The sequence below is a fragment of the Triturus cristatus genome, chromosome 7, assembly GCF_964204655.1.
Source record: "Triturus cristatus chromosome 7, aTriCri1.1, whole genome shotgun sequence".
NCBI lineage: Eukaryota > Metazoa > Chordata > Amphibia > Caudata > Salamandridae > Triturus > Triturus cristatus.
In genome coordinates, this window is record NC_140590.1 from 789,040,031 (window position 1) to 789,061,042 (window position 21,012).

The 21,012-nt window shown below is 47.3% G+C and overlaps 1 protein-coding gene across 3 annotated transcripts in view; it reads right to left on the reverse strand.

The window, feature by feature from the left end:
- The window catches only part of SGCD (sarcoglycan delta), a 941,570-nt gene that overhangs the window by 559,674 nt on the left and 360,884 nt on the right, over positions 1-21,012 (reverse strand). The window lies entirely within an intron of this gene.

A 21,012-nucleotide genomic window follows, 5' to 3' on the forward strand; every position in this document is an offset into this window, starting at 1 on the left:
GTCACTCAGTCTGAGCAAGATTGAAATGCCAAATAAAACCTTGGGGCAGAAGTAACCGTTGTCGAGACGAAAAAAGAAAAAAAGATAACGCGCACCGTAATACAGAAAGTTCAAGCATTCTAACTACAAATCCGTCAAGCATGGGGTAACGGTGAAAGCTATTCCTGTCCAGGCAACTTGGGACAAAACGGCGTACACGCATGATTTTTTAAGATTAAATTCCAGCACAAGGTACTTACAAGGAAACTAACGACCTCGCACTAGCCAATCCACAGGCATCATCAGTACCCGGTGAGATATGCATAACGCTTGGCTCCTATATTTATAGGAAGTTTCTGCACATTATGCTGAGTCTTTGACCTGCCCTCTCCACCGGGTCCGGGAGGTCAAATAATGGACTCACACTTCCCAAAAAAGAAGCATAGATTCCCATCTGCCTAAAGAAAAGCACTTGTGGTTGCAGCACAGTCACACCTTTAGTGGTGAGTTGTAGACTGATATCTACCAAGACACTGGCAAGAATCCCATTTGATAAAGGATAAAACAAATCACAGCTATCAACATAAAGCATGAATTCACACCTAGCAGAATCAACACCTGCAATCGCACCTACCAAGCATGAAACAAAGGGCTTCAACCCGCCAAGGGTGGTGGCAGAAGACATACTGATAAAAGCGAAGTATGCACTCCTACTTGGCAACACACTGCATACCAGAAATACCCCAACCAAGTTAAAGTCAGGAGGTTCACGCCTGTCAGACATAATACATGGAATCAGAGCTAAATATGGAATTATACCTGCTCAAGGGGAATCATAGCGCATGGTCGCATCTGCAGAAGTAAAGCACAGAATCAACGTTTGCCAGAGGTAAAGAATGGGGGCGCAGCATTCAAAGGCAAAGAAAGGCTCACACCAGTGGCTGCTCCTCCGTTGGAGTGGAGGAGAGTCACCCCACTTCAAATACTCCCCCACAGCCCCATAGTGAAATATAAAATGGTTGTTCATTATCATTTTATTTTTCCTCCTTCATCCTGAGCCGAGCGTCAGGACGGGCGCGGGGCTGCTGCTGACTGACAGCAGTAGGCAGGAGGGTGGGCTGTCTAATGCACTGCTTAAAGTGTGCATGTCTTTTTGGCGGGCCCTCTCGCAACAGCCAGTTACACATGCAGACTAATCTCTCACCCCAGCTGTCTTAAAACAGCTGGGTTGAGAATAAGTGCAGGCCTCCAGTGCACTGTGGATTGCCAAGTGAGGCCGCTCCCTTCAATCATGTTGCTGCCACATGCTGCATGTGAGCAGCACCAGGATTGGGCAAGCGAGTTCCAGCAACCGGTTCCAGTTCCTGCAAAGAAGAGGTTCGGAGCAAGTATGTTGGGTTAGGTGCGTTTTATTTTTTTTCTAATATTTTGCGCATGTGCCTGCCATGTTTACGGCTGCCTCATTGTATTTGATCACCAGCACCCCTTCCTCCCTCCCTCCTGCAGCAGGTCTGGGGTGCTCAACAGAGACCATACCCTTCGATAGACATTTTGTGAAAGCGGAGTTCAGGGTGGCACTCAGTGTGCTGCAGCGCGTCATTCCCACAGGCACCTGTGTCAACACAAGGCCGGCAACTCACCCGGCGCTTCTGTATGGTTTGGGTACTAAGTATGCAAGAGGGGAAACAGCCTTTAGCATGTCGTCCGGAATCACGCTGTGCCTTCACAGCGCCGGCAATTGAACGAACATGTCATTAACACGCATTCGTTTAGCACGCAAGACATTACAGCAACTTGCATTGGTGCAGTGGTATTGGATTTAAAGTCCACCCCCTTCCCTACTGATGCGCAGGCTGGAGTTGGATTAGTAAATTGTACTAATCCAAAGCCCAACACCGCCCCCCCCCAGGGCAAGTTGTTGTAAAGACTTGCGTGCCAAAGAAGTGCGCCGTTACGATGTGTTCATACTAATTATGGCGGTAAAAAGGCATGCTTTCTAAACGCATGCATAATTACGACATACAATCATGCCAGAGCTTTGATCACACCTACTTCTTTTGAAGGGTGAACTATGTGTGGGCCTGACAAGGTGCTGGAGTGCTTGTGGGAAGCAGATTTGTAACATGTATGCCTTACACAGAGCAGCACTTGACAAGTATTGACCTAATGGTACTATTTGGTGTCTTGGTGTGCAGACGGTTGTCTGCTCCTTGGAAGCTTTCATAAGTTCTAAAGGTGCTAGTCTCCACACCCTCAGTCACTGGTTCTTCACCTGTATGTCAGTGTGGTACCCTGTCCCTGCTTCCTTGAGTGAATTATCCTGTCAGTGTAATCCCAATCCCAATGCTTGTCGGTCTCTTTCTCTGTGTAAACGGGTTGTCCCTTTTTGCTCTCTTTCTGTGCCTTTACCCCATTTTTTACCTCGCTATTGCGCATCTTACAGACCCCTGCCAGCACCACAGAGCAGAGCAGACTCTCACGGGTCACCAGTGCTGCCATGGCAAGCACACCGCGTACCGCCTACACTGCAGCTTTGAAGTTAGCTTCTTCCTGGAGATTTGGGAATGTTAAGGCTGCTTATATGATGAAGGTCTTAGAGTCACCATTGGTCCTAGCTAGAGCCTGAAGAGTGAGATTGATAACACCAGTGAGACGCAAGAGACACCTGGCAAGGAGGATACATGCAGCAATGAGGGCATGTACCAGCCACCAAAGGCCAAGAGGCAGCTCAATGAGGCAGAAACACCAGCAGCATCAGAAGCAACATCAGAAGCCACTCCAAGACCACCAACACTGTAAGCATCAACAGCAACATCAGAAGCCACTCCAAGACCACCAGCACTAGCAGCACCAGCAGCAACATCAGAAGAAATTCCATGGCCACCAACCCCAGCAGCATCAGTAGGAAGACCAGAAGCAACACAAACTGCTAGGTCATCAACAATCTAAGCAGCGGCAGCCACACCAACACCACAAGCAGAGTCACAACAAACATCAGATGATGATGATGATGGAGGAATAAGGCGCTTCAGTACAGGGAAGAGATAGTGAGGGTGGAGATTTTCTCTCTACTGTTGCAGAGTTTACCTTTACCAATCGACCCGAGACAGCAGAAGGGGTGCCAAAGAGAGGCAACTGGGTGCCATTTTACAAAAAAACAGTCTTCAGAGATTCCACATGAAAAATAGAAGTGAGAAGAAGCGGTCACCTGTTTGGTGCAGCAGCACCAGGGGTCCAACGGTTTCTTAATTGTCTTGAGATAGAAAGAGAGAAAAACACAAAACCATAGTTCCAAGAAGGAGGCAGAATTATTCTTATCTTAGGCGAACTAATGTCTCTGGCTTTTTCTATTTCCAAAGGACAGCAAAAAGCGGGAAATGGGTAGTGGATTGAGTGGGAAAGAAATGATAGAACTCCACCTAAAAATACCTTACAAGTAGACAGGGGAGTTGTGGTGCTGATAAATCGAGACGTCTCACTCTCTCCATCTCTTTCTTTGATTCTCCCTCTTTTCTCTTCTGCACTCTCTCTCTTTTGCTCTTACTGTCCCACTTTCTTGTTTGCTCTTTTACTCTGTCTTGTTTTCTCTCAGTCTATAACCCTGTCTCTGGAATCTGTTCCTGGCCTATGGCCTTTAGAGTTGTGTGGTAGCAGTAAATCTTTTGATTTGTGGAGGATGTACAGAGTCCTTGCTATCCATCCAGAATTCACACACAGAATTACCCTTCCACAGATATATGGAGATGGAGGTATTTTCCTAAACTGATTCTCCACTGGTGGAGAGGTCTCCAATGGAAGATGCTGCTTCTCTTCCACAAATCATAGGATTTTCTATATGCATGTGCATGAGGCAGCAGGGCTACCACCTTGGCTAGCCCATTCATGGTCGGCCTGCCAAATCTACAGATTTCTGCTGAGGCACCACCATTTTGTCATTGGAGCAATCCCCCTCTTCATGGCCAGAGCGCTAAGGCGAAAACGATCTGTACCTGCAGGCCTGCCATGACATGGGGGCATGGCAGGCCCCTTGGCACTTTTATTCTTTGACGACAGATCCTCAGAGAGTAGATGTGTGTTTCAGGAAAAAACCTCAGCAGACATTACATTGGAAACCTCTTTTGTGGCTGCTGCTGGAAGGGCCGTCCGATTAAGGGCAGCTATTTCAAAGCCATGTGCACTAGAAGGGTTGTTCCAAAGCACACTCCACAAACAGAACAACCACAATCTATGGCATCTAAATGAGGCTGATGATGCCAGTGGCGTGCGGATGGGACTGCGCCATATTGTTGGCAGCAGGCCATTACCAGCAACCACTGACTCAGGTCCTAAGCCCTTGATGGTGTGGAAAACAAACTTAAAAAAATATCCAGAACTCAAGTGGCAACCAAGGCAGGCAGGGGGTTTTCAGAAAAGGGGAAATGTGATCAAATGCTATTGTCCGGCAGTTAAACGCCCAGATGAATGAAGTAGGGACTTCACAGCAAGGGAACAGTTCAGAAGCCACTTGAGAAAATGCTGAAGTTCGAACAACAGGACGCTAGCTGTAGAATGGGAAAATAGGGCTCATCATTGACCGCTGATATACGTCAGTTTGTGGCAACGGCTGTATGACGGAATATCGAGGACAAATATAATGTAAGACAAGATATCATGGCAAATATATCGAGGACCAAAATATTGAGAAGGTAAGTGCATATAGGGACGTTTACCATTCATAACTCCACATCTAAGTACCTTATAGATATTTATATTGTCAAGATATGTATATATGCGGCGTTAAGTACCGTGAACATATGCTTACCTATATAAATTTACCTTCGCAAGATTTTGGTTCCCTTTATTTTTTGCCACAGTACTTTGGGCCCATGACTGACTGTAGTCGAGTTTCCGGTGGAATAACACTGCATGGCTACAACAATGACACAAGACCTCTCTGGGAAATGAGCAAATCCTCCTGTCTCATGAGATTCCGTTTTAAACTCGTATTTTTCTCTTCAGCTTCCATCACAATCCCGTAGCCTCCTTTCCAGCTAAAACACTGTTTGTACACACAAACTCACCCAGGAGCCCACCGCTTTTTTGCTGTTCTTCAGTAGTTCACTGTCAACGCCCAGCACCCTGCCTCTCCCCTGGTGACCGGATTCTGTAAGATCTCTTGACATGAGTAACGCTTCTGGTGTCCAGCGCCTTCGCCTGTGTAATCTGTGTAAACCCAGGGGGAGAGCTGCCGGGTGAAGCCGGAGTCTGCATCAACTGGGGCTCGGCTTCTTCTCTTTGAGACCTTAGGGGCATATTATCAAGACAGGCGATACAATTATCGCCGCTTTAGCGGCAGAAAACTGCCGCTAAAACGGCGATAATGGGCTTGATAATATGCCCTATGGAATTCCAATTGAAGCTCAGGTTAGATGTCATTTGCCTCTAACATGGGCTTCAATTGGAATTCCATAGAGCATATTATCAAGCCGATTATAATATGCCCCTTAGTTTGTACGTCTTTAGCAAGAGGTCTGGTCCTGTAAAATCTATGCAATCTGGGGGATAGCCCTGCTGTCTGAGCCGGTAAGATCTGCGGGACTTGAGGGATATCTCTGCTCTTTCATTTATAAGTTTGCACGGCCGCCTCATCAGGAGGGAGAGCTCTTTGCTCTGGCGCGAGAGCCTGCAAGGTCTGTGCAAGGAGGGGGGTAGCACCACTGTCTGAAGCCTCAAGATCTGTAAGAGGAGACAGCTGCACTCTCTGAGGTCATAGTCTATAACGAGAGGGATAGCTCTGCTGTCTAAGACCTGAGCCTATGAGGCCTTCGTACACTCAGCTGTTTGAGGCCTGAGTAAGGTCTCGTGATCACGTGCGATAGCTCTCCTGACTTACTACAGAGTCTGTAAGATCAGTGCAACTTGGGGGATAGTACTGCTGTCTGAGCTTTCAAGATCTGCGTAACTGGATACTGCACCACTGAGACATGAGTCTGGGTCTCTTTAAAGGGAGGGATAGCTCTGCTGGGGCGTGAGGTTGTACGACCTCTGTGCGCCGCAGTGAGTGCTGCAGTCTGAGGCCTGGGTCTGTAAGGCGTGTGCAGCTTGAGACAGCACAGCTCTTCAAGTCTCCAAGTTCAGTGTAATCGCATGGATAGCTCTGCTGTTCGCAGCCCGAGCAGCCTGCAAGGGTCCTTTACCAGGGGGAACAGCTCGAGGCTTCGTGTTTCTAAGGGGCAGCTCTGCTTTCTGGGAACTGGCACAGTCGTTAGCGCGAGGGATCGCTCTCGGTCGTTACTCCGTGAGATGTGAGTAATCTGACGGCTCCCTCTGCTCTCGAGGTGTCAGCAGGCAGGTTGTAGTGTGCAGCTAAACACCCAAATCGGCTGCAGTCAGCTCCGGTTTCTGATGGGGATTGATTGCCGCGTTAGCATTGGACTCATGCGGAGGACACGGGGGACCGCGGGGCTGCTGCGGGGCTGTCACTTGCCCTGAGCTCAGCAGCAAAGACTCAATTACTTGCCGCTGAGGGAGCGGCGTTTGCAGGCTGGACCACTCTCTTCAGCAGACCCCTGCCCCGGCTCCTGACGGAGGTGCTGGCTTACTGACCCCGGAAGGAGGGGGCCGGGCGGGCAGAGGTCACAAGGGGTCCTAGAGCGATGGCCTCAGCATCCATCGGCACCAACCACTACTTCCTATGCCAGAGCCACGGGAAATCACGTGCTGCCGCTTCATCTCACCCTCACCCCATCATGGCATTGCCAAAGGAAGGCGGTCTGGCGGCAGCAAGCTGGTGATACGGTTATTTAAAAACTTTGTATTAAATAACCATCATATTTAATGTACATACAACAGTATGTATTCCATAGCAGGCGGGTGCGGACTTCAAGAAATTAAACATGCTACGCCTGTGCCCGATTTTCAATCACTGGTCAAGTGAAAAAGGCCATAAACTTTGGCCACATGCTGGACTCACAGCAGATCTGTCAAGTCACCGACATTTATTTGATATTACCCTATTTTTACCGGTATTCACCCACCAAACAAACACAATGCCACTAGACACTTTAAGGCAGTCACCCTCTCTCCAAAGTTTGATCACCCTCCATAAAAGAGGATAAACTCTATTCACATTACGAGCATCATCGTCTTTGAGACTTCACGTGATCCACAATTTTAAGTCAAGAAGGTAACAGATATACGCTTGCCACTGACAGGACACCTTATGCCAGTCCCTGTGGCCCGCCCACCGTAGCTTAGTAAAGTACACTACACTCATTCCTGAGATAAGGAGCCGTGCCACCTTTCAGCTATGCTTGTAACCCCAGTAAGAGTTGAACCACCTCTAAAGAGGGTCACAAAGTTCTGGAAAGAACTCGCATACAATTTGTCTCTACACTGTATTACAACAATTTAACATGGGCGCGTGCCTAGACATCCACTGGTGGGTGATCTATCAACAAAAGCTTTGGCTTTTCTCACTTTTTTTTTTTTTTTGCAACAGGCCTTGGCTCTAGGCACAACCTGCTTTGAAACATGCCTCTACAACCCACATCAGCCGTGCCCAGCCTTTACCTTATTTAACATGGAGTACTTCTTGCAAGCCAGTCTTTACAGCGTGTAAACGGTACACCATGTACATTTCAAAGTGGGCAGCCAAACTTGACTGCCGGGCTTAAGCTGTTTCCGTTCTGTCCTCCCATGTGCGTTCACACAGCAACTCCATGCTATCCATGGCTATGACGTTTTCAGTTATATCATGAGTGATGTCATTAATTATGTCTTTTGAGATGTCATCAGTGATGTAATCAATAATGTAATTTAACATGTCATGAGTGAAGTCATGTTTGAGGTCTTGAGCAGCGCATGGCAGGGGTGCAAGTTACAGTTGGTTCATTAAACTATAACTGCCAAATTCCAGGGGTTTTCAGTTCTTGCATGTTAGTTCATATTCCATTTCAACACCTAACTATAGCACCACATTAACCTTTGCTTTTTCAGTGAATACATATTTCATTGCTAGGATTGAGGTGCTTTGGCACAGTTGTGCCTGGGTCTCAGCATTACAAAAGCAGAGCGCTGCCCGACAGCTCTAAGACGTATGCGCGGCGTCAAGTGGGGTTCTACAGTCTCCCACAAGGGGCAGTGCTGCAGGGCGGAGGAGCACTGGCAGGACTGAAATGATTCTGGGGTACATGCCAGCCCTGAGAAAATCCTCCATATCATGGGCTCTTCATACTGACGGAAGCAAAGAAATGACGAATTATCTTTAAGAGGGAAGCCAGGGCTCTTTTTGTGGAAAGAGGGCGTTGATGACTATTTTCAGACATTCCTACAATAAGCCCTACACTGAAAGCCGACTCTGTCTCCGACTCAGATCCTCACAAACTCAGCTCATTACATCTGCAAAACCTGCAATTTAATTGCCTGATTTAAATTTGGCCGGCGAAAAGCAGACTGGAGCATTACTCGTTTAATTATGTTAATTTATAACCGAAAAGCTAAATTTACAAAGGCAATAACATTAATTATTTACTCGCCCATTAAAGTTGAATATATATTACCAAGCTAATTGACTTCCAGAGTCTGCCAAAAATGTTGAAAAAGAGGGGGTGCGCTGATGTATGCAGGTCCGGCGCACGCATGCATTGTGTCAAAGGACAGCTTCCCATAGGCCAGTGACCTTTTGTGAGGGACAAGGAATGATAGTCTCAAGATCACAACAAATGCAACACCACAACATCGCACAATGAACCCTAAGATTATAAAGTGCACCCAATATCACACAGTACGCTCCACGGTCACACAGTAGTACACTGCACCAAAATACAGTACAGCAAAAATTCACATAGGGTGTCTTGTCGCACTTAGCCCACTGCCTACCAATGCACCTCTACATAATACTTTGCTATCCTTGAGCGCACGTCCTACCCTGCTATTTCTGGGTGATTCCCAAATAGGGCCATTTCTCCTTCTTTATGTGCTATGTTACAGCTTCCATAGCAGAGGTACATAGGAAAGCTCACAGGTATGCCCTGTATTTTTAATCGGGTCCCAGGGACTGCCCTTTCTTTCGTTACATTATAAACGATCGTCTGGTCAACACTACTTGAAGCCGTTCGTGAGTTGTAGCAGTTTTTAAGTATGTTAGGGAGTGGGAAGGCACCGTTCTCCTGACCACTGCAGCCCGACTCCCTATCATCCTCAACCATTCTTGACCAGACGAAACTAGCCTGTGAAACCACATGGAACATTTAGTTGCAGTAACATTGCTCACCTTATGTACTGATGGTGTAGGCACCTCTAAATTAATACAAAATATCCTCGACCCAGGCCAACCTCAGTTATCCTGAGCTGTGCTTCAACGTGCTGTGGCAGGCTCCACCCTCCAAGGCCACCATTCCCTCTTCACGTTCATCCTTCACCCCTGGGTTCCCCTCCACCCACTATCATCCTGGGCCAGCCTCCGTCATCCTGCGCTGTGGTTCAACGTGCTGTGGCAGGCTCCACCCTCCAGTCCCAGGCCATCATTCACTCTCCACGTCCATCCTTCACCCCTGGGTTCCCCTCCACCCACTATCATCCTGGTCCAACCTCCGTCATCCTGCGCTGTGGTTCAACGTGCTGTGGCAGGCTCCACCCTCCCAGTCCATCATTCACTCTCCAAGTCCATCCTTCACTCCTGGGTTACCCTCCATCCTCGCTGACTAGCCCCAAACTTGCTAGGTCAATTGTTGCCCTCGTAGGCAACATCTTCACCCCGGAACACATCATACACGCTTGGGCTACTCTTCATCCTCCTGGATGACTGTCCACATTCCTGGGTCACCCACTGGGGCCACACTTCACGTCGTGGGACAGTCTCCAGTCCCTGGACCCATCAGCGCCTCTCCGGACATTTGTTAGCTTTGTCGGCCAGCCTTCTGTCTCCTTGTACACTCAACCTTTCTGCCACACCACCCTCTTAGGCCCTCTGCCTTTGTGGGTCACTCTTCACCCTCCATTGGCACCCTGCCCTTCTTCGGCCATCCTTCACAGTTCTTTGTCGCCCTCTACACTGCTTTCTCCTGTGCTCCTACTCTCCGGAGCTACCCGTCTCCCTTCTTAGCTGCCCTTCTAACCTCCTGTCTATCCCTTCTAACCTCCCGTCTATCCCTTCTTCCTCCCGTCTATCCCTTCTTCCTCCTCCCTCCTGAGCTCCCCTCCCAACACCTGATTTACCCTGCTCTCTCTTAGCTCCCCTCCTCCCTCCTGAGCCACTCTCCTCTCTCCTGAACTGTCCTCCATTCCTTTAGGACTACATTCACCTGTGCCATCCATTCCCTTCCCATGAACTGCCCCCTGGGCCGTGGATCATCTCCGAATCTCCTATGACAGCCACAATCTAAGCCATGCGCCATCTGGACCAGTCTCCAGCGCGTTGGCCATTCCAACGCTGCTGCCTGCGCCATCTTGAACCTCCCTCGTAGTACACCATAAACTCTTCTGGGCTAGCGTTCACCCCCCGCCCAGTGCAGTGCTGCCCCTGGTCCATCTACTTCCTCTGGTCACCACTGCCCCTGGTTCCCCTGATGTCATGCGCAATCCAGTGGCACCGTTCCGCCTGCATGCATGCCTACCCCCTCTATCTTGAGAAATCCCACCATCTGCTTTACATTCCTAGCCAGCTAGAACAACATGCTACCACATGTTGCATGCCATCCAACCAGGAGAATATGCAGTGCCCTCTGCCAGTCTGAACCTATAATCTTGCCAGCCACCCTGCCATCCCATCAGGAGGTTCTAAAGGCAAGCAGTGCCAGCCTAAGCCACTGCAGCACGAACCACTATCCTGCTAATTGTGCCCGCAGTGCCACAATCATACCCTGCTCCTAGGATACCATCGTGCCACACACCAGCACCCAGCCCCCGAGGCAGTACAAGGCGCAGATATGAAACGCTTTTGATTAACACTCACAAAACAATCCAGAGCCAGCCTTTCCGGCAGCAATCGTGGCCGCGCATGCTCCGTTTAGCGGCTCGTGCGCAGCGGAGGGAGAAACGAGCCGCTGTTTGAGCATGCACGAGCGCCCCGGACAAGAGGCTGAGACTGCCAACGCCTGCAGGGTAATTAGCACAAGTATTTTCATTAATATGTAATGAAATGCTAATGCGCGCGTCGCGGCTGAGACATTCTCGCTGTGTTTACCAGTGTCTGCTGTTCTATTAAACATGGGAGCCATGGGAGGAAAGGAAAACTAGAGGGACCGGACAACTTTGCTACTAGAGCTACCTGCCAGCAGGTTACAGCTCCTGAGCTCGGATCCATCACATGTAAGCAGAGGGCAGCCGTCTGCCCAGGAGTGGGCTCTGCCTTCTGCCCCAAAGGGAGGCTGGCACGGGAGGTCATGGTGGGTGAGGCCGGGAGAGACAAGGGTGGCCTCGTCTATGCAGAAACAGGGAGGATTAACAAACTCACAAGCCCACATGACTTAGGCGGTCTGAGCAGGTCCGTGTGACTGCCAACCTCTTAGGCGCAGGACTAGTCAGGAAATGACCCACTTTCACGGTCTGCTAGCCAGCTGCTGATCAGGGAAGGTGGGTAAAGCAGGACATATTTACTAACTTGGCCTTTCAAACTTTATGTTACTAATTACAATCGAAAGAAATCATTTTAACCAAAAATTATTTTATGGAGAAAAAGTCCTCAAACTTGTCCTGATTAACAAAGGCGAACTTACACTTTTGTGTAAGTTTACGATTGTTTGCTATTCACAGAGTGAATTACAAGTAGTATCTTTACGAGTGTGCAATCTCCATTTGTGGAGAATCTGCATTCTTAAAGATACTACTCGAGTCCCTTTGTGAATAGCAAACAATCGTGAAATTCACCTGGGTAAACATACACTTTGTGTAAGTTTACGATTGTTTGCTATTCGCAAAGGGATTTACATGTAGTATCTTTGCAAGTGCGGAGTTTCCGCACATGAAACGACCTATCTTTTTATGTGCAGGGACTCCGCATTCGTAAAGATACTACTTGCAAATCCCTTTGTGAATAGCAAACAATCGCAAACCTACAAAAATGTGTACGTTTACCTTTGTGAATCAGACCCACAATGTTAGCCACCGAAACCCTCACAATACTGCTAGCTAATGCCTTTATACATCACAGTGCTTATATTCAGTGGCAAATAAAGAATTTGGTGCTTGAAAAGCCTCTGTAATTGTTTTTCAGGCACTGAATGCCTCATCATGTGGTGATCTGGTGTCTTGACACCACAAAATCCTGACATTTGCACCCCAAAACCTTCACATTTGGTGTCTAAATAGCTCACAAAGCAAACACTACACACTTAAATCATTCACTGCAGAGGTTCGGTCCATGAAAATCTTTCTCATATGGAAGGTATCAATGCTGAAAACTTAGCCATTATGATATCTGGTGCCCGTATGCCTTAAATGTTAAAACAAAATTCCTAAAAAGCTCTCAGTTACCATAGTAGGTCTCTAAAAATCCTCAATGCTATTAATTAGTCTAAAAATCCTCACATTTATCAAACCTGCAGTGTGAAATTCATACAGTGCTGACATTTAATGCAAGAAAAACACAAATTTAATAACCACACAAGGCAGATACTCGATGCCAGAATACGCAGCAGCGGGTACAATCAGTTTGATGATCACAAGCACTGGCATGTGGTGCCATACAGCCTCACAATTCTGATGTCAGATGGTCACAAACTTGTGAATGTTCATTGATCTGATATTTGATGCCAGAAAAAAACACAATGCCGATATCTGATGACTGGAAACCTCACAATATTGATATCTGATTCCTGGAACTCTCATAATGCTGATGTGTGGTGTATTGAAAACCTCTTAATGCAAATATCAGAGCTGGAAAATCTCACAATGCAGATATGTTACTTACGCGTCCAATGAAGGTGTTCTTAGCCTTGATACCATTCAGTGCCGCTATCTGGTGACTGGAAAAGTCATATTGCGGCTATCTGGTGCCTGAAAACCTCACAGAGCTTCGATCTTGTGCCTTAAAATCTCACAGTGTTGGTATCTAGTGCCTGAAAACCTCACAGTGCTTCTATCTTGTGCCTTAAAATCTCACAGTGCTGATATCTAGTGCCTGAAAAGCTCACGGTGCTGATATCTGGTGCCTGAAAAGCTCACGGTGCTGATATCTGGTGCCTGAAAACCTCACTGTGCTTCTATCTTGTGCCTGAAAACTTCACAGTGCTTCGATCTTGTGCCTTAAAATCTCACAGTGCTGATATCTGGTGCCTGAAAACCTCACTGTGCTGATATCTGGTGCCTGAAAACCTCACTGTGCTTCGATGTGGTGCCTAAAAAGCACAAATGAGGATATCTTGTGCCTGAAAACCTCACAGTGCAGGATATCTGGTGCCTGAAAACCTCACAGTGCTGCTATCTTGTGCCTGAAAACCACAAATGAGGATATCTGGTGCCTGAAAACCTCACACTGCTGGTGTCTGGTGCCCGAAAACGACACATTGCTGATGTCTGCTAGTGATTGATATTCAGTGCCTGAAAACCTCAACGTATTGGTATTTGGTTTACGAAAACCTAACAATTGTGATCATTTCAAGGATACATGCCCGAAAACTCACATTGCTGCTGTTTGTACTACGCGGATAATTGGTCTGAAAACTTGACACAGATGACCAGCATCGGATTGGCAGGGCGGGCAGTGGGCCATTGCCTGAGGCCAAGGCCAGCTGGTGGTCTGTGTTTTTTTGAGCTGTTGAAAAACACATTTGCCTGCGCCCGCTTGGCCGCTGGCGCTTCACCCTAAAGGCTGCTGCAGCCTTACAGGGAAGATGCGAGCTCATTATAACTATGTACAGAGAATGGCCGGCTCAGTGTCTTGTGCAGTAGGACAATGGGTCAAACGGAGCAGGCACAGCATGTGGTGGGTCTCCCCCAGTCCGGAGTCTCTCAGCGTGACAGTGAGGCCACTGGGAGTGGACGGGCTGTTTTTTTGAGCATCACAGATAGCAGTAATGTAACTTGGGGATGGGGTGAAAGGGGGTTGTGCAGGGAGACGGATTATACATGCGGTGGCCATCTTAGAGGCTTTACTTTTGTCTCCAGCAGTAGACAGACGAGCCACAGGTGGCCCCTGCCGCTCTGTCATCTTAAAAACTGGGAGGGAACTACTGTTCACCACTGAAAGAAGATAAAATAAGAAAAACTCAAATAACCAAAATTAGGAAAAAGAAAAATGCTTTTGAGAACACAAAACAGTTATTTAAAAAAACAAAAACATTACTATGAAAAACGTTCATTTGGGGCAAAATGACAAAGGGAAGAGAGAATAGACATGGTAGGAGAGTAACAAAATGGAGTGAGTGAGAGAGCAATGTGGAGAATGACAAATGGAGAAGTTGGACAGCACAGAGTGAGGGGGGAGAGATTAGGGAAAAGAAGTGATGGAAGACAATGGAGAGAAGGGCAGAAATGGTTAAAGATAGAGGGAAAGCCGGAAAGCGAAAATGAAGAAGAGGGAGACAGGAAACAGTGGCGGATGTGGTGTAATGGGCAGAGCTGCTGCTTTTGGAACTTGAGAACCAGGTTTGAGTCTCAGCGTTGGTTCAACATCCTGTTATACTGGGCAAATAACTTAATATCCTTGTGCCCCAAAAAAAATGAAAGTGCCCATGTAGAGCACTTCAATACCTTTGGGTAGTGTTTGCGCTGTATCAAAATACAAATAAAAAGTGAATGATGAAGGAAATGATGGAGAGTAAAGTAGAAGCGGGTGTCAAACATTTCCTGGTCTATGAGAAAAAAGGCAGCATGAGTACTACCTCACAGGCACTAACCTAATTCTCTCCCGCAGACTATCGCTTAGTTTTGAGGTTGCTAGCATTCCAGGGGGTAGTGCTAAATGTAGGTTGCAATCCAACGGTGGAATTTCCTTCATCAAAGGGATGGAGTGGTAAAGGAAATTCCACTTGTGGATTCTCCTTTGGTTCAAATGCTGCCTCCAGGCACAGGAGGACTTTCGGGCACAGTTGACAGCAAAGCAATTAAGGGGACACATGAAAATATAACAGTAGGTATAGTACAAAGGAATTCAAGGGCAGAGAGAGGTGAAAAAGGCTGACAGGGGAGATCAAGACACGAGAAAAAGGGAAGGTTTGCAAGACAGAGAAATGAAATAAAACTTCAAGGAGAGATACACAATGACAGGAGAAATAAGGGCATGAGGGATATAAAATACCTGAAGAAAGAGCGCACGGGGTAACAGGAGTGAGAGAGAGGGGGATTGGTAGACCGAGAGAAAGACAGGAAAAGACGGGGGTAATGTGAGAGACTGAGTGAAGGACATACGTAGATTGGCGGACACCAAGGAGAGGAAAAGAAGTAGAGTATGAAAGAAAAGGGAATAACTAGAGAGGGGCAAAAAAGTGATAGCTGGAATGAGAGAGCTGTATAAAGCAAGTAAGAAATGGGTATAGCGAAAGACAGAAACAAAGCATTTGGAGGGAATCCCTGCAGCTTTTCCAGATTCAAATCAAGTCTCTACACACAATAGAAAATACAATAAGTACGAAGCTGTATGCAATCCCCAAAGACGTCACTTGCAGAGAGGCTCCTGAGCGACAACCACAAGAGGCAGACCCCTGGTTCCTTGAGGGTGAAAAGCCTTCGGACATAAAGGATGAACATGGTTCTCTGACTCGTGGCCTGATATAATACAGGACATTCAGGGATCTTTTGGGTGGGGCGGAGCAAAGATTAATGGACCAATAGGTGACTAACAAATTGCGGCACCTGAAGTAGAGAAATGTATTGGCATAAAGATTCGGTGAGGTGATTTGTGGGCGAGATGCAGTGGAATATTGGTGTGTCTAGTGGTGCGTCTAATCTTGGTCAATGCTACTGACCCCATTAACTTTGAAAGCTTAATTTATCAGAGATTTCTCCCAAAATTACTCCCAATACTAAGCAACGTTTCATGGAAGGTTATTATCCACAAATGTGGGCCACTTTTTCTTTCGGTGCCTGGGCCTAATTTTATTCTCAATCCGACCCTGCAGATGACGTTTGATGTCTAGAAACCTCCCAGTGCTGATATTTTGTGTCTGAAAGCTCCCAATTGGATCAATAGGTCCTGTTAGCATTCCGCGACTTGTTTCATTCTCATCTTTAGTTACACCCAAGATCCCTGCTCCCTCTCCTTGCAGTTGGACTCTTCAAGACAGGTGACCCCATCATTGTACATTGTTGGAAGGCCACCTAATTCATTGGGCTCCAGATGTCTGTGAGGCCAGGGCATTGTGGGGCTCTATTTTACTCTATTAGTACCTCGACTGGGATGTGCCATGCGCATCCCAGCTTCTCTCTTCCCTGTAGAGTTCGGATGTGGTGGCTTTTCGGAATATGGCACCTGAGAGATGACCAATAAGTAAATAAAGGAAGACTTTACTGGTCACTTTGAGGATACCTGCTGCTCTAGTGCCGCAGTGGGGTCGCTGTGCTCTGACTGCTAAAAGTAAATGTTACCCGGAACTGATGGAGACAAGGTGGAGTAATTAAAGCAGGGCTCGAGTCGGGGTACTACGTGGGTGGACAGTGTCCCCCCACTTATTTTACCGGGAGCTCGATAACTGGAGCAAATGGAGCTACACATTCACTCTTTGGCCTCTCTGGGGCGAGATCGGAGCTCATTCAGAACACTGCTCACCCGCTGGCTTCTCTGATGCAATCACATCTAAGGGGTGAGCGAGGGGAGGCAATGAGTCTGATGGTGCAAGCCACCTTTCGTGACGTCACTTCCTGTCGTGACGTCAGCGTCCCCCCACTTCTTTTTTGTTGGAGAACATAGGGCATTGGGCAGAGCTGCTGCCACTCTTCGGTGGGAACATCTGCCGATTGCCCATCTGCCTTCATGGTTTGAAACAACATCACTGCAAAGGCTGGTAGACATTTCCCTCTTCCCTTACACAGAGGCTAATGTTTTCTCTATTTACGGTTCCGGCAGCTGCTCACTGTATTATAACCGCTGAAGCACGACAGCTGAGTATATCAGACTTATTCCTTTCAGATTCTTATGAAAAATGGCCTCGCCACAAGAAACCTGCTTGCAAATGGCCCTGCCCTCCCCTTCAGCTACAGACCATTTCTCTTAAGTGTTGTGAATTAAAATGAGACCGAGCCGGAGAGCAGCTGCGCAGTGCTGCATTCCCCTGCCAAGGAATCCCCTTTTAGCCAAAATGGAGTCTCAGGGAGGTGACATGGAGAGGATCTGTGCCTACGGTGTCCCCTCATACCTCCTTCCAATAAGGTCCCTCCTGGGGTGGGGGCTAGGGGACTTAATCATAGTTCCAGGTACAGCCTCTGCCTTGTTTGCGGGCAACAGTGGATATAAGTGAAAATCAACCAAGGAAAAGTGTCTAAAAGAGGGGGCTCTCGGACAATACCCATGGAAGTGTTTGGGTGGGCCCAATGAAAGCTGCCATATCCCGGTCTTCGGGGGGTGGATGCAAATCTGAGCTGCCGGGGGGCTGGCCATGGAGCTATGCCCTCCTGGGCCATGGTCTCCAGATGCATGGTGACCCCCTTGAAGATGTGGAAGTACTGCATCATTTGTTATGTAGCCCTGATGCTGGTCTGTGTTGATTAACCATGCTGGCAGCCAGCGTAGGAAGTACCATCATTGGCTGCTTTTGCGAGAAGTTAACCTACTTCCTTGTTTCAAAAACCTCCAGCATACATTCCTCCCACAGGTTTGTGTCCTGCCTCTTATTTTATTTCATATTTTTCTGCTATTGTTATTTTAATGCATTTGTCCTAATGAGTTTGGGTTGGTTGCTTGGCTCTAGGATAGCAGCGGTCATTCATTTGAGCCGGGGCCACCGGTGCTCATTTTTGGGAGCCAGCACTTATTTTTTTGTGAGAAACGGAAAAATGAAGCAGAAAGACGGAAAACACGTCATGGAGGGAGAGAGGAGGAGACTGTTAAGAGTAAGATAGAGGGACAGGGAGTATCTGTTGTGGATTAAAGATGCATGACAGACTACACAGCCTTGGTATTCCGTGCGCTGACATTTAGGGGAACCGAAGCAGAGGTTTGGGCACCAGCGCTCATTCCACTACAAATTAAGCACTGGACAGCAGGGCTACGTTTTCTTGCCAATTGTTCCTCTTTGTAGAAGTCATCCTAAGCCAGGATCTGTTCTTGCTTTGAGGATGGCTTTTCCACTTTTTCACGGATTAAAACTATTTATCTCCACTGCATATCAGCGGACAATCTCCCTGTAGCTTCACACAGATATCTCTCATTTTTGGACATAATATGCTAATGTCCTTTTAAAACCATGAGCATTTCTTTCTCTTTGGCCTGTTACCTGGAGTTTCAGCCCCCAGAACCTTCAGCGTTCAGTTGTGTTGCTACAAATCCAGTTTTTTTTAATGCGGGGTTAGATTCGCCAGCCGCTCTACTTGCGGCACAGGGTGATATGATGCATAGTAAGACAGAGAGCACACTTCACAAGGCAGGAAGCAGCATATGGCTAAAATTCACAGCACACTGTAGACTGGTAAGGCAGAACTGCCCTATTTCTACTGCTGAGTAAGAAGGGTCCGTTGTGGGGATTAATAGGTACAAGCATCGTGAACAGTGCTTTTATTTGCACCCAAAAAAAAGTAAGTGCCAGGGCCCATCTCGGGAGGCGACTGCACCCTGCACCTCCCATTGCCCCTGCCAGCATTGCCAATGACCGTACCAACACAAGTACTAACCATCGTACAAGTGTGAGAATTCAAACTATTCCAGGCCACCCAAAGCTCTGAGAATGGTGTGAACGGTAGGCTTTATTAATTTTTACTGTATACTGACGTATTAAACTCTGTTGTTGTCCTGATCTCAAAATTTGACAGACAGAGCAGCCCATGTGATGGACTGCCAATAGAAACTGAGCTGACAATTAAGTGCTGGTGTCGAGCACCGGAAACCACCGCCTCAAATTAAGCATGGATCTTGAACAAATAGTTGACACTTGAAGGTGCTAGGCTAAGGCATTATCACAATACATGGTATCTAGAATGGTATCTAGAAGGGTAGTGTTAAAATGGAGGGGCGGCGCCCTCTGCCTCATGTAGCGAAAATTGGAGGTGGAGAAGCCACTGAAAGCTTTTACCAGTCTCTCGCCAGGTGTATGGCTCTGGCTCAGCTCGAGGTCTTCTTTGGCCATGGATCCCACCACGAGCCAAGCTTTCATGTGGCTTCTACCTACCACTGTGCTCTAAACTCATGCTCCGAGAATTGGAGACAAAGCACTAATTGTTGATATAAAATCGGAGACAGTAAAGTTATCCATCTAGGGGCACCACTGCACAATGCGCAATAAGAAAACCTGTGATGAATCTCGGCTGTCATGCCCTCAAATTGCGTTACCCCAGGAAAATATTTTATGGCACTGAGCCTCCTTTCTCTTGATCATCGCATATGAGAGCACCTTCAGATATGCCATGTCAGGGTGAGAGCTGTTCGAAAAAAACAATTTGTGTTTGATTTAATAGACTACAATGCTGATTCATTTATAACAAGAATCTGGGCCACTTTTAGCTTTATACGAGGCAGTTGACTTGCCGCTGAGTTGACTAATCCCAGTATAGCCAGGAGATAGAGAGGGGTGGGTGTAAATGTTTCAAAGTTGATGTTTAAAAACAATCATTTTTAATAAACCCTTCTCAATGCAGTGATATAATCTGACGTACTAAGGTGAAAAGCTTCAGCGTCCTAAATAAATACATTTCTTTACGTTTTGAAGAGATCTTATATTTTTACACAATGTTTGTTGCCAAACTGTTGCTGGGGTCGCATGTACACTCAGTGGCGGCTGCCACAACTCGAAGGCGAGGGGGCGGGACAGACAAGTGGGGAGGGAGGGAGGAAAAAACATTTTTTTTTTTTAAATGTACCTTTTACCTGCAGTCTCCAACACCGATGGCCGTGGCAGACTCAGATCTCTCCCTGCAGTCTCTTGGAAGTCAGAGGCTGGTCAGTGAATCCTGTAAAACTACTTCTCTACTATTCCCCATTTTACTGCTCTGTTGGAATGTACCATGACATCATAGAATGCCAGAGTGCCTCTCTGTGCTTAGAGTGTCAGATGGTCATCCTTTACCACACACTGCTCTAGTAGCGCAGCGCCAGGATTGGTCGAGCGGTCTGTTCTACTGCTCAGACACTGCCTGTGAGCCTGCGGCATTGCTCCAACAGGGCTGTGAACACAGCTGGGTTGGAGAATTAGAAGTGTGCATTGTATGTTTTGCCAGCCTAGGACGGCCGGCTAAACATACATGCACATTTCTAAGTGACACCACCTGTCTGTTATGGGCCAGCCCCATATGTCAGAATCAGTTATGGAAACATAAAATGATGTTGTTTCATTATCAATTTCACGGGCTCCTAGAGCGAAGCCAGACCCTTGGTTCGGCTCTGACTGGGAATCTTCCAGTGTATTTGTTGGCTCGCCCATCTTTAGTGAAAATGAAAGTTAACCTGTAATGGCATCCATCCATTCTAAACGTCTTCTCCCATAGAGTCACAGCGACCTGCCTAATAATGTGCAAGAACTTCGTGAGGAAGGTCTGATAATTTGCCCCGCTTTCTCCGTCTCTTGACGATGAACGCTCCTTTCCATCAGAATCGTACTTCCGCCCCCGCCATCTTGCGCAGATTCTCTCGGCGGTGCGCGAGCCTGCAGACCTTGCGCCCGACAGATGAGATCATCGTAGTGAAAAGAAATGGTATGAAATATTATTGATTTTGAGGGCCTCGCGGTGCTTTCTTGAACACCGATAACACGTCTGTGTGGTGTTTAAAACCGCAGTATAACTGTCTAAAGCAAGTGCGGCGGAGCAGTGGGCCAGGGGATCTGAGCAGAGTGATGCTAAGCGCTACACGCACATTTACTGCTCAACCCACCATGCTGAAAACATTGTAGTTCCACACTAATGGGAAACTTCTCAGCTAAATATAAAGCTCTTATTTCATGACACAATCTCCCTTTTTTAACATTAAAATGT